Consider the following 15,608-nt stretch of genomic DNA (forward strand, 5'->3'; position numbering starts at 1 on the left):
AAAAAAATAAATAAATAAAATAATTATGACTTAGCGTTAAATTGCCCCCCCCCCTCCCTTTTTGACATTTCTCTCCCTTCTCTCTCCCCCCCCCCCCAAAAAAAAAAAAAGAAAAAAAATGTATCAGTGCAAAATATAAAAAAAAAATAAGGGTTTTCGGGATTCACTTACTACATCGTCATCTCCTCTCTCCACCCTCCCCCACAGGACGGTGGGCAGATTTGAACTCGAGACTATTAAGACGACACGAGATCGCATACCACACAATCAGACAGCCACCTTTTCATTTTTATGCTATGCGGCCGTGAAGGGCGATCCAAAGTACAGATCTGTTCAAGGACATTTCAGGTGCCATAAAAAGTTAGTAAAAAAAATATATGAATAACTTGCCTCAGTTGTCTATGTCATGAAATACAATAGGTAGCAAATAAAGACAGTCTGTCCGTCTGTCTGTCTAATCTAAGCAAGCATGTAACATAACCAGCAGTTAGAGGTCATTAACCCTTTGGAGATGGTTTCATTATCACTTGGTCGTTCATACAGAAAAAGGATTGAGAAGCCGAAGAAAAGTCAGAATTTAGAGATAGGTCTTTTTTTTTGTTTTGTTGTTGTGGGCGATAGGGCAGAGAGGGAGTAAGGGGAGGGGAGAGGATAAGTAAAAAGTGGTATTACGATTCACGTGCCAAAAGCATGTGTGCAAGTGTGTGTCGGGGCGAGGAGTTTGTAAAGCGGGATGTTCCAAATCAAGTCAAAAGTCTATGTCGGAGAGAATTATTATGCGCAGGGTACCAAAAAGGGGGCTGCAGAGAGAGAGAGAGAGAGAGAGAGAGAGAGTGAGAGAGAGAAGAAGGAAAGAGAGCAGGTCGTTTCATTTCATAGTAACATATGCAATAATACATGGGCTAAACGTATGCTAAAGGGGGGGGGGGTCGATCAAATGCGGCCGTTTATTAGAAGTTCAAAAGATGGGGATGTTCCGGCCATAATAAACAACATAAAGCGAGGAAACCAAAGGGTGCAGCCGGTGTGTAATGCTAGTATCTTGTATCAAACAGAATTTGTATTTGCGTTAAACATTTCCTTCACAATTGAAGACTATTATATTCCAAGCCCAAACATCCCGCAAGATGGCTGTGGATGGCTGCGGGCAGGTTTCGAATCCTGTACCATTGGTGCGACAGTCGAAGGAGCATTCCACACGTCAAGGCCGCCATGTCCATTTCTGGTCTGATTTTTTTTTTTAGTAGCCAAGCCTTTGGTAGAGCCAAAAGTTTTGCCCATTTTGTTTACATTTTCACACTGATCAGTTAAATCTTGACACAAAACGCGTCATTGAAATGTAAAATAACTACCCTATTCAGGAACTGGGCAATGAACAATACCCTATTCATGAATTTGAGCGATAAAAAAATGCCTTAGACAGGGAATATGGATTTAGTTTTTGACAACTAATACGTTTTTTGGAGAGAAAAAAAGCGTCATAATAAAACAGGACTACTAGTGCCTTATCCTCTTAAGTCTGAGTTCAAACACTTGAACAAGGCGTGTGAGGGTTATCTTAAAGTCACTCATTATATAATTTACATTTTGACAGTGGAAAGATTAAAGTTTAAAAAAAAGTTTTAAGACACATGATAGGACCATTTTCTTTTAGCGGTCCCCGAAAGGGAAATAGACTCTATTAATTTTGTGTGGCCTGTCTGTCCGTCCGTCCTGTTTAGATCTCAGAAACTAGAAATGATATTGAAAATCCGACAACATAATATTTTAGACCTTTCAAAGTTCTGATTCAACGGCTACTTGTTAGCCTTGTAACCTTATTTTAAATTCTCTTATTCATTGGCAAGAGTGAAACAGAGAAAGAGATCAAAAGAGGAAGAGAAATAGAAAGAACAGAAAAAGATAGTGAAAGAGAACAAAGAAAGAGAGAAATAGTCTGTCTGTCTGTCTATCTATCTATCTATCTATCTATCTATCTATCTATCTATCTATCTATCTATCTATCTATCTATCTATCTATCTATCTATCTATCTATCTATCTATCTATCTATCTATCTATCTATCATGCGTAAAATTATAAAGTGTTAAATTCATGCATTGCCATGGCCTGTACGTTGCCTTTAACCTATACAAAATGTATATCTTTTTTAAGCATAAAAGAAATCGATAACTTTTAGCTTAGTGCGCATACAACAGAAAACATATCAACAAGCAATATATGGCTGAGTGGTTACGCGCTTAGCTTCCGAACTTGGCGTCCTGGGTTAAAAACTCGGTGAAGACTGGAATTTTGAATTTCAGGATTTTTAAGGCGCCCCTGAGTCCACCCAACTCTAATGGGTACCTGACTTTAGTTGGTGAAAGTAAAGACGGTTGGTCGTTGTGCTGGCCACATGACAACATGCTTATTGACCATTGGTTAAAGAAACATATAATCTTAACATCATCTGCCCTGTAGATAGCAAGATCAGAAAAAAGGGGAACTTTAATTTTTACTAAATACATATTGTAATAACTGAAGTGAGGCAACTCAACGAGGCACATATATGTTTATTTACACGACAGGTACACAAAACAACATCTATCTTAGGCACAGTCTTTTCACTTCGGCTCTCAACTTGGGCGGAAATCGTTCTCTCTTCTCTTCCTAATGTTGACATCCTTTTTAGTCTAGTTTATCATAGTGTGCACCTTCTAGCTTAGATGTCGGTGCGCATGGCGGAGTTATAACAATATATATAACTTATAACTTTATTCTCTCTCTCTCTCTCTCTCTCTCTCTGTCTCTCTCTCTCGCTTAAACTCTATCTCAACTTCTTAAGATCATACAGTTCTAAAAAGCAATCGATCAATTATTGACTGTGACCTAATTCGAGAGACTCTTATTAATCACATAGTATTGTGAACAATCGACTATTTTGTATGTTCTTCTTGGTAGTAGAACTAGATCCTAGCATATAGACCTTAAGACGACTATGATCGCATTGCCTTGCTCCGTCCACGTCTGTTTTGTGTAGACTGTAGACAGATGTTAAAGTCTGTCCTGATAGGGAAAAATAAACAAATTGGCTTTAAGAGATTATTGAACTGAGCTATTGTGTGCTGAGATTAGTAAAGTGTTGGGGTAATATTTAAACAAGACGTTCTGGTCTTGTCTGTTTATCTTTCCTTATCTACGCACACACGCACATACATATTGGTTGTCGAGGAGTTCTGACGTTTCATAACGTTCGAGATCTAGACGTGGTGAACCAAAGTTCTGGCTTCAATTATTTGTTGCTGTTGGGGAATTGGAAAATATAATGAGCAGTTTGTGAAATGAAACGTTTTAATGAAACAAATTATGTGCCTTTCTGGTATTGTGGTATGTCGGACCTTCTTTGGACTGTCATTATATAGTTCGTCCATCGTGGTTCGATGATGACCACTTTATCATCCTGGGGGCTGAGGGCTTTGCACTGGGGTTTTATGCTTCCTCGTGTGGCTGGTGAAACCTATGTGAGCCCGGAATGTTCGGCTGCACACTGGGCAGGTTATTCCAGCTGGAGATTTTTTTTTTTGGGGGGGGGGGGGATGACAAGTGACTTTTCGCTGGAATTCGGATTTAAGTGAGGAGGATTTGCGCAACACGTCGACCTCACTCTCTCGCCCTAGAGCCCATCCTTTTCCGGAAGCAAGATTTGGTCAAGACGTCCGTTGACGGGTTTGGGTGCAGTGGATGACCAGAGACTTTCTGTGTGTCTTGTCCTGCTCTAGAGTGCTCCACAGCACTGTGCTAGTAGTTGCCTTTCTGTCCGAATTGTCTAGTTTTGTGACGTTACGCACAAGCCGCCAAGTCCAGACTTCATATGCTAGGTTTGACAAAACCTCAGTATACTGGGGACTGTCCTAACTATAGTCCCAAGATCGAGTTCGGCCTTCATGCCTGAGACTCGAACGTAATTCTCTTCATGTCTCAAGGCATTTTTGAAATTTTATAAAACAGAAAAAACAAATCGTCTTCTCTCTCCCTGTCAAAATGTGCTCTTTTATTGAAAACTAAACATTCCTTCACCTCCACCTATCCCTTAGTCTGTTGAACCGTTGGGGCACCACAGATGATCTGTTGAACGTCCCTCTACATTCCTCTCTGTCTTTTGCATTGGATTGAATCTCTTTCATGACAGACCCGTCCATTCTTTTAGTTTGTCTTCCCACTGTCTGGCTCCACTTTTTTTTCCTGGTACTTTTCCCTGAAGGAAGGATTTTGCGAGACCTGGGGACCTTTTGATGTGGTCATAGAGCTTAACTTTCCCTTTTTTATCAGTACAAATGTCGTCATTGGGTCCAATTAATGCGTTAATCCTGTTTGTAACCTCACCGTAAAACTGGAAATTGAACACTAAAGATATGAGAAACACTGACATATGTATCTTATTGATCTACTTTGTATAATGTCAAATGCTTTTTTCACATTGTTATAAACCTTGTTATTTCTTTTGTTATTACTTTGTATTACTTTTGTTTTATATTGTTATTTCTTTTGTTATTACATTGCTATTATCTTTGTTCTTAAATTTTCTTTAAACATGTACTTAAATATATATATATATATATAACAAATACTTCTGAAAAGAATTTAAATAGACTAATAATAAAGCCTGGCAAGTAGACAACATATCCAGCCCATCTTAGATGGGGCATTTTAATCTTGGGATTACGGAAAGAAGTTTTATTGCACGACATTCGGGCGTGTTGAATGGTACTATAGAAAGTCCCCTGGGTGCACCACGCACACACTAGCGCAAGTACTTAATGGTATTTATATGGCTCCATTGAGTCGGTACTAAAGATCTATACTTAGGTCTGTCTCCACTGGATAGGCTGTGATGTAGTGAGCCAGGAAATGGGCTTATCATAATCGTTAGCATTGATTAATCGAACGCGATGGCCTAACGAGCCAGTGGTCAACGATTTCACGTAAACCTTTTCTCATGGCACCCAGTGAGCGGCTCCTGAATGGGCAACTAACGCACACAGTGAGCGGCTCTTGAATGGGCAACTAACGCACACAGTAGAAAGTGAGAAGACATTTTAGTTTTTAAAAAGGAAATATTAAGGGAAAAAAAACAACAACAAAGAAATAGAAAGAGAAGAGGAATAATTATAGAGAAAAGAAAGAGGATGGAAAGAGAAGGAAAAGAGAAGGAGCTAATGGGAAAAAGAGAGAAAGAGAAAATGTTGAAGAAGAAAGGAGAGAGAGGAGGAAAGGAAATAGGATAAAAGAGGTAGAGAGGAGAGAGAGAGAGAGAGAGAAAGAGAGAGAGAGAGAGGGAGAGAGAGAGGGATAGATGGCGAGAAAGAGTAGGACGATTTTAACATGGAAAAAGATGAATGAGAAAAAGAGTGAGAGAGAGTGAGTGTCAGAGAGAGAGAGTGTGTCAGAGAGAGAGAGAGAGAGATAGAGAGAGAGAGAGAGAGAGAGAGAGAGAGAGAGTAGTAAGGCAAGGGAGAGACAGAGACAGTGAAAGGGGGAATCATCAAAGTTGAGACACTGTCATAAGGTCAAGGACTATCCCCAAACGAGGTTGAACAAGGGAAAGTCAAGAAGTGGAATAAACAGGTCGGCTTCGTTTCATCTCAATGTCATACACTGTTATCTAGAGAAAACCTTATCGGAGACATTTAAAAAATACAAATCTGCACTTACTTTCCTAGAATTTGTCTTAACTTGACATCATGTGGTGAATTATTTACATTAAGGAAGTAAGTTTTGAAAACAAAGCAAAATATAAAAAAAAAACTTTTAAAACAAACTTATATGAGTGAAAGAACTGTACATTTACAGCCATATATCTCGATAAATCACTACTAATTAATTAATTGCTAACTCTTCATAGATTAAGAGTGATTTAAAAATTAAATCATTGCGCAAAGTGTCAGCTTGAGCCGAGACTGCGAAGTGGGAGAAACAGTGAGTACAAAAGCTGTGACAGACAGACAGACGAAGTGAGTTGATATAAACTTTGCAATAAAGACTTTTTTAAAAGACTATATGGTTAGCACAGAAATAGCAATGCATGCCGCACGTCTAGTTTTAAAAGCGTAAATTTCCAGACCCTTCTGTTTTGCACTTTAACTCTTTCCTGTTCTATCAAGCACTGGACCAGAAGTTGGCGAATGTAGTTGCAATCCTCATCCTAAGTAGGCCTACACGGAAACAACAACAAGAACAATAAGCTACTGAGTTACTCCTCAAATGTTATCAATTTGTTATGGCCATCATATTCATTTTGTTTATGACCTTTTAGGAATCACTAACGGACACTCGGCCATTTAATAAAGTCGTTCGAGGGATATATTCTTTAATAGAATGAATCGCGCGTTCCAATGGTAGCAATAACATGGAAGCCGATACGAGGAAAACGCAAACATGAACGTCCTCGTATAACTTGGCGCCGCACTTTCATGGAGGACCTCAAGGAGTGGACATTAGATGGGAGGAAGTGGACATTAGCTGGAAAGAGGTTGCAGACCGATTTCTCTCAAGATAGCTTGCCACCGACTTCGCCAAAAGGCGCGGAAGGATGTAAGTGCTGGTTTATTCTTATGTGTTATTGGTTTATTATCGATTTTATTATTGCTGTTGTTGTTATTACCTTGTTATTAACTTATTATTTTAATTACCACTTTTGTTATTAGCTTGTTCCTTTTTATGACCTTGCTATTAGTTGTGTTATTTCCTTGTTATTACTCTTGCTTTTTCTTTTGTTATTACTTTTATTAATAACTTGTTATTTTTTATTACCTTATTACTTTTGTTATTACTTTTGTTAATAACGTGTTATTTTTTATTACCTTATTACTTTTGTTATTACTTTTGTTAATAACTTGTTATTTTTTATTACCTTATTAATTTTGTTATTACTTTTGTTAATAACTTGTTATTTTTTATTACCTTATTACTTTTGTTATTACTTTTGTTAATAACTTGTTATTTTTTATTACCTTATTACTTTTGTTAATAACTTGTTATTTTTTATTACCTTATTACTTTTGTTATTACTTTTGTTAATAACTTGTTATTACCTTATTACTTTTGTTATTACTTTTGTTAATAACTTGTTTTTACCTTTTACTTTTGCTATTACCTTATTACTTTCTTGTATTACCTTGCTATTAATTTTGTTATTACTTTTGTTAATAACTTGTTATTACCTTTGTGACAAGTCAAAAACTCGCTGTCAGAGTCACTCTAAATTATCACAGCATTAATTATTATTTTTCATTATTTATTTATTTTATTTTAATTATTTCCCCATCCTACCCCTAAATTCTCCACCCGCACCACCTTTTCCACTCCAGGCTAGACTTAGTTGACCACATTGGAGATAGTTAAGGCGCGTCCTTTCATTTATCTTCCCTTGACAGGGGCAAAGATACGCGCAGACTCTTTGATCTTATCGGCAGGATGTCTGACAGCCGCAGTGGACACCACCTTGTGTGGAATGCAAGTCACTCCTCCCCCCTCCCCTTTCTCCTACGTCTCTCTTTGATCTAGGAGATTACTCGAGTCAAAGCGCCTCTCGACGCTCCCATCTTAAGGCTACTTCACCCACGTGTAAGATAATTCTTAGCCTAGGACATTTCCTGTGTCCGCCCACATTCTCCAGGCCGGTATATAAGTAGATTCAAATCATGCCAGACCCTTTCACTCCTCTATCGCTGTCGATCGAGTCTGGACTATATCATTTATTCCCCCTCCTAGAGGAATACCTGGTGGTAAGCCGAACTTAATCACAAGTTCCATCTTAATTACTCTGTGTATATTTCCATTGGATTTTATCATGTGTATTTTGCCTAGTTCATTTATATTTAATTAGTGCATTGTGTATTTCTCACTGGCGTAAGTAGAAAACATAAACATGTTCTATGTATTTATTTATGTATTGCATTAATCTATTAATGCTACGTTGCTCAATTGATCGTTGATGCAACCATGTATATATTTGTACATCTTAGTCTATTTCCTTTATCTCGGCTGACAACCGTGATAATTTTACTAGCGCACTAATACTGCGTCTAGAAAAGAGATACGAGTTATCTCCCCTGTAGTGAATTGTCTCCCCTGTACTCATTTTACTCTAAGGAGAGTTGCGCCGCTTGAAGAGACACCCTCTCCATTCAAGCACGCTTCATTGTTCTCGACCCACGGTCATATGTAAACAAACCATCTGGGTCGCTGACCACCGCCCATTCCCCCCCCCCCTTCTTTCTCTATCCACCTGTGTTGTTTATTTGAGATTATTATTTCCCCTTCTATGTACATTTTTATATTATTACTTTCCCTTTTATGTACATTTCTATATTGCTACTATCCGCCATCTATTTTCCCATATCCCATTTGTCATCATCTCCCCATTGTGCCCTAAAGCAATTTCACCAATCTGACGAATGCACCTCAGTCGAGGGCATCGATAAGATGCATGAGAGACATGTCCTAACTTGTCTTTATTTATCCGCAGCCTCCCTCAGGTGTCTGCCTATTTATCTATTGGATTAATCACCTATCTATTTGCTATCGAGAATCACCTACTGCCTATTTACCTATTTATGTGCTTAGTGCTATTCAGCACTGCACTTGCCTACTGAGATCTACTCAACTCTACCACTTGGCGCTATCGGCATTGCCCGCCTATTCGACAGCCCACCTGTCAAGCTATTAGGTGCGACGTCCCTATAGATTCAGATCTGTGTGAGACGTCATAGCTACGCCAACCCTCTGCAACTCACTGGACATATCCTGTCAACTACGCTGCCCACGGCAGATCAGCTCTGCCCGCAGTAACCTTGTGCCCACGGTAGCCGGCCACTCGCCCTACTGTGCCCACTACAGATATTAGATTTTGGGGATTGAGACTCCACAAGAACTATATCACCGGCGTCCCTCTATCCGCTAGAGCGCCACCTCCAGCTGCAGAACCTCAAGCCAGGACACAGCCAGCTGCGACAGGACAACCAGCTAAGTCAGAGGACAAAGTGACATACTCTCTTATTAGGTGCAAGAGTGATGATTAAATCTAGTAATACTTAGAGATAGATGCAAACCCTCCCCCTTTTTATTCTCATATGTATATTTATGTAAATAAATATTCTTCATTTTTAACTTTTGTATCTATCTTTCATTGCTTTGTCTCGTTGCGTGTCTGCTCCCGATTCATATGCTGATAGGTTGGCGTGTGATAGCTTTAAAAATAATCATCCCCTAGACATTAAACGCGCCAAACACACATCACATTTCCCCACCTGTCACAAACTTTTACTTTTGCTATTACCTTATTACTTTCTTGTATTACCTTGCTATTAATTTTGTTATTACTTTTGTTAATAACTTGTTATTACCTTATTACTTTTGCTATTACCTTATTACTTTCCTTTATTACCTTATTACTTTTGTTATTACTTTTGTTAATAACTTGTTATTACCTTATTACTTTTGTTATTACTTTTGTTAATAACTTGTTATTACCTTATTACTTTCTTTTATTACCTTGCTATTATTTTTGTTATTACTTTTACTATTACATTTGTTATTACCTTATTGCTGAACACTATATGACTTTTCAACTGAAATCTCTCCCGCTTTCGTTTCCTCATTTAAGGCTTCCATTGTGTACCACGTACTGGCTGCTCTCAGACTTGATGGATTGATCCGCTTCCTTAGTCAAGGCCCAACCAGAAGAAAGGCCAAACCAGAACCTTTTTTTTTGGGGAGGTAATTCTAAGCCAAACGATTTGCTAAATGGTCAAATCTATAACCAGGTAAAGGGACAGCGAGGGTATATTTAATTAGTGTCCCTACCATAGTGACATTTCTTCACGTACACACGCACACATAATTAAGTTTACTCGGGGCCCAAACTGTATGAGCTAGACTGACACCAACCATTTTTTCCCCGAAGCCGTTCAACTTAATGTTACACATTGTCAATATCACATTTAGAAAAAAGATTTTAGGGCATGCATAGTCAGTCATATTCTTGACGTGATACACATTAAGACATTAACCAATCAAACTTTTTAAAATCAGACAATGTCCCAAATTAAGCAATCAAACTTTCTTAATAAGACAATGTCCCAAACTGAGGACACGTCACTGAGCAACTATTTTTTTTACCTTATCTCTTTGATTGATTTAAACAAAAATTTGGTTTAGCAGACGATTAGGGTTGGAAGTCTTTGACATTTGTTCCGTACGCACGAACTTAAGACAGTTAATACATTGGAAGGGGTGAAATATATAGGTCTTGCATTGAGTCCTTTCTTGATTAAACGATAGAATGAGATAACACAGTGGTTCCCAAACGTTTTCCTTAACGGAACACTTCGTACATTCTGAGTATTTAGCGGAACACTTCGTACATTCTGAGTATTTAGCGGAACACTTCGTACATTCTGAGTATTTAGCAGAATACTTCGTACATTCTGAGTATTTAGCGGAACACTTCGTACATTCTGAGTATTTAGCGGAACACTTCGTACATTCTGAGTATTTAGCGGAACACTTCGTACATTCTGAGTATTTAGCGGAACACTTCGTACATTCTGAGTATTTAGCAGAACACTTCGTACATTCTGAGTATTTAGCGGAACACTTCGTACATTCTGAGTATTTAGCGGAACACTTCGTACATTCTGAGTATTTAGCGGAACACTTTGCTTACTTTTTAGAGAGATTCACATGGGGCCTACTAGTTAATTACTCCAGTAAATCGTGGAACACCTATTTAGGTTCCGCGAAGGGCTAGGGTTCCGCTGAATATAGTTTGGGAAACACTGAGGTAATAAATCACAGAGAAAATAAAACCTTTAGAAGTCAATGACCATCAATTAAAAAAAAACTTATGGACCAGAGGGAATACGCCTGTAAAAACAAAAACATTGACCGAAAATTTATTTGAGAAGGATTGAGCAATGTTGGAGCGGTATTAACAAGATCAAATGTAACATGTTTTAATTATATTAATTTTTATTTTAAAATCTGTAATAAAAATATTACAACAATACACAAGAACAATGCATAATAAAAAATATATAAATAACACATAATATTAGAACATGCAAACTAGAAATATAAACAACACATACAAACAAAACATACTAACAACATGTATAAAGAGCAACAAACAAAAAACACACATACAAACATCACATACAAACTACCTATACAAACAACACACACAAACATCACATACAAACTAGTAACTAATTATAAAAAAAACATACAAATATCACATACAAACAACATATATATAAACAACATGTAGGCCTACAAGCATCATATATAAACTTCTTATATAAACAACACATAAAAACATAACTTTAAAATTACTTATACAAACAAAACATACAAACCACAAATAGCACATACAAACATCACATACAAATAACTAAGGGATATATCTTCGATCCCGAAGATTAATCAAAGGATGAGTGCAGTATCAGGAATAAACAAGTAGGCCCAGTTGCGACCTACATATTTTGCAACATCTAGTACATATAGACAAAGAAAAGTCTATACGAATAAAAAAATCACCAGCAATAAAGTGATATTCCCAGCCCAATTCTAATGCAATTAGTGCCGAATTAAAGGATTTGCACTGAAATCAGTTCACTGACTTCATTCTATGTAAAGAGAGCTTTATTCGTTAATGGAGCCAAGAAAGTTATATTTATCCTTGACTGGCTTTACGTTAAGGTAGATTATTTTATAATGGGATAATATCATTGGAAGTAGATCATTAACTCTAGACATTTCATATTTGACACTCAGCCAAGCTTCTTGAAGTCCATTCATTTTTACCTTACAATTATAAACTAGAGGTACATTCTTTAACAGTCAATGTAAGTATTGAGTTGGTACACAATTGACAAATGAAAGACTATCGTCACGTATAGAGTCTCGGACTATCAGCCACCAGCGTGGAACGAAGGAAAGTCGAGACATGAAATCAACAGGTCGACTTCAGCTCAATATAATGAACTTCGAGTGCTGTAAGGTGCCCAGTGAAAGAAAGGATACAAAGAAAGAAACTTCAGGGGAGTATACTCTCGTTCACAGATGGCCGGTTTGTGATAGAGGCAGCATAAGAGGAGCAACCAAATGTGAACTTGTATGTTTATAGCCATTTTTTTTTATATACGATTGACAACAATGGATTGAATATTTCTTAGATTCACGAGCTGTATAGTTTAAAACGGTGGCTCCCAAACTTTTTGTCTCGTAGACCCCTGCCATATTTTCTGGTATTCGGTAGACCCCCTGCTCAGCTAATATTACTGTTTGTCGATTTATCTACTTCGAGAGTGATTTTTTTTTTTTACTGATTTGTAATAAAAAGAAACACATAGAGGTTATCCTCTTATAGGTTATGAAACAAGTCAGTTAAATAGGCTAAGTCTAATAAATTTAATATACTATCGCTAGTATCACTATCTCTGTCACCTGCTTCAACGGAGGTAATTTATCAGTTTTATAAAGAGAAAATCTTGTTACTCATTTAAGCCTTTAAACAACCATCTTACATCAACGTGAAGAAGCAACGGATGGAAGTTATTGTCATTTTCTGGACACATTTGAGCATTAATTATCTATATAACATGTTGCTTCAGATTCTGTCAACTGCGTTAATAACTAATTGAAGATGTTGAAGCACTCTATAAAAAACACATATTATATGCCTATATTAATGCTTTCTCACCAGACACGCTTGACTCGTCCAACTGAATAAAGTAATATGCCTTTTGGAAATAATTACATAAGAAGCTTTCAATGTTACAAACAGTTATGCGACTAAATCAACCCTCTGTCACCCTCTCCTTTATTCTTTTCTCCCTTCTCTTCATCCCCCTCCCAAAAAAAAAAAGTGTTCTGTGTATTAAATGAATTATTTATTGATATAAGATACAGGTTTGTGGGAAATAGGTTTTTCTGAACTATTTCGCCTACGGTAGGATGTTTTCCGCATTTCGCACTAAGTAATGAGATATTGTAAGAAGCTCTCAAACCATACGCTTTTCTTTTTGATGTCGAAGCAAAGATTTTGTCTACTGTAGGCCTTTTCTCAACTTTTTCATCGATTGTTTCATCTCTTAGGTGTTTTCACAATTTCATTTCTTTTTTTAGGAACACAGTGAAGGGAGCACGAAGGAACTTTCACACCAAGAAAAGCTGGCTGGACAATGTAAAAGAATGGATCGGCCTCTCTCTTGATATCAGTCTAAGAACAGCTGATGACCGGGAATGTAAAAGATCGGCCTCTCTCTTGATATCATTCTAAGAACAGCTAATGACCGGGAATGTAAAAGATTGGATCAGCCTCTCTCTTGATATCATTCTAAGAACAGCTGATGACCGGGAATGTAAAAGATTGGATCAGCCTCTCTCTTGATATCATTCTAAGAACAGCTGATGACCGGGAATGTAAAAGAATGGATCGGCCTCTCTCTTGATATCATTCTAAGAACAGCTAATGACCGGGAATGTAAAAGATCGGCCTCTCTCTTGATATCATTCTAAGAACAGCTGATGACCGGGAATGTAAAAGATTGGATGGGCCTCTCTCTTGATATCATTCTAAGAACAGCTGATGACCGGGAATGTAAAAGATCGGCCTCTCTCTTGATATCATTCTAAGAACAGCTGATGACCGGGAATGTAAAAGATCGGCCTCTCTCTTGATATCATTCTAAGAACAGCTAATGACCGGGAATGTAAAAGATCGGCCTCTCTCTTGATATCATTCTAAGAACAGCTAATGACTGGGAATGTAAAAGATCGGCCTCTCTCTTGATATCATTCTAAGAACAGCTAATGACCGGGAATGTAAAAGATCGGCCTCTCCCTTGATATCAGTCTAAGAACAGCTGATGACCGGGAAGATTGGAAGGACTTTGCTACGCAAACTGTTAAATCACCCTTACAATTAAAGACAAGGGACATATGATGATGATGATAATGATGATAATGAGAGTTTTAGGATTATTAATTTTAGTTTTGTATGGTACTTTCACTAATCTGAACTAGAATGTGGCCTTTTAAAGGACAAATAGTTATGTCCCCTGGTGTTTGTCCAATAGGTGAGTGAACTTCCAGGTGCTGTCTAAAATAAATATTAAAAATTAACTTTTACATAAGGAAAGTCAAAAAAATTTTTTCGGCCTACATTCTTGAAAAGCTCGTTTATCCTAAGTCTCAATTTTCTAAAACCGAATGTCAAATTCACCTGTCATATATTGTTCACATATCAATCACCAAACATAGAGACTCTATTAAATCAGAATGTTTGATTTCGTGGGAGTGTCTGTCCTATATTACTCGAATATCAATCAGAAATCAAATCAATATTATCTTCAAAGGCTAAAGAGGCATTGGATTCTGTTTGATTAGTTTTAAATGGTAATGCGATAGTTCCTTTTCATTCATTGTGGTACAAATGCGCTTTAAGAGATTTGATCTTTGTCATGAGAGTTTAATAACTTTTGACTGTAAACTTTAAAGTCAATTAAACAAAAGTTTAGGTCAATATTTGTGTATTACCTTCTTAGCTTGGGTTGATGCATTAAACTAGCAGGGAGATTTCTTTTTCTTCTGTTCGCGAAACAAAAAAGTTTCTTCAAAACCTTTTAAAAAAATATTTGTTTGTTTTATAGGATCAGAGCGCATACCACACGATTAGGCAGACAGAAAAAAAGAGTAATGTGTCTTTTTGGGGTGCCAGGTGACCAGTAACCTTTTTTTTTTTTGTAACATCCTCCGCCACCGTAAGGAAATTCAGAATGGTGTAAAACTATTGGAACAAATACTCTCAGACATCACGACACGAACAAATTTGGCCTGGAGGAATGCCCAGTAATGGTTTGTCTACAATAATTGTGCCACGCAATGCCCTGTCTAAATTAACGTCACGATCTTAGGCCAAACCGATGTGCTACGAAATTTGATATCCCAACTATAATTTTTGTTATTTTTACCCAACTTTTTAGATAACCCCACACAACATTTGCTATAACTGCCAAACTTTTTGATTTCCATATCAAATATTTTCATCCCCACAAAACCTTTTTGATATCCCCGTGAAACATTTTTATATACCTACAAAACACATTTTTATATCACTACCAATAATTTTGTTTATAGCCCTACCAATACGTTTTGGCAATGCTATAGCAATTGGACCACTGCCAAAAAAACGCAAACTTAAACTATGGCCACATCACATGGTCCTCGGGACTCGCATAGACCTTCCTTTAGGGAACAGTACCAGGAAAAAAAAAGAAGAGGCAGACAGAAAGCAATGGGATTACAACATAAAAATATGAACATCTGTCGTTGAATAAAATTCTATTCAATGCAAAAAAAAAAGTGAGGAATGGAGAAAGACGGAAAACAAGTATTTTGTGGTGTCCCAACGGTTCAACAGACTAAGAGAGGGTTAGGGTTTTTTTTTTAGCTGGGAAGTAATTAGATGCTTTCGGACCAAAGCTTCCATTGCCTTTATTGTCTCGCTCTTAGTAAACGTCTAATGTCTGAAGGAGGGGGAGATTGCATTTTGTACACATTAAATTT

Source organism: Biomphalaria glabrata, chromosome 4, assembly GCF_947242115.1.
Source record: "Biomphalaria glabrata chromosome 4, xgBioGlab47.1, whole genome shotgun sequence".
Taxonomy (NCBI): Eukaryota; Metazoa; Mollusca; class Gastropoda; family Planorbidae; genus Biomphalaria; species Biomphalaria glabrata.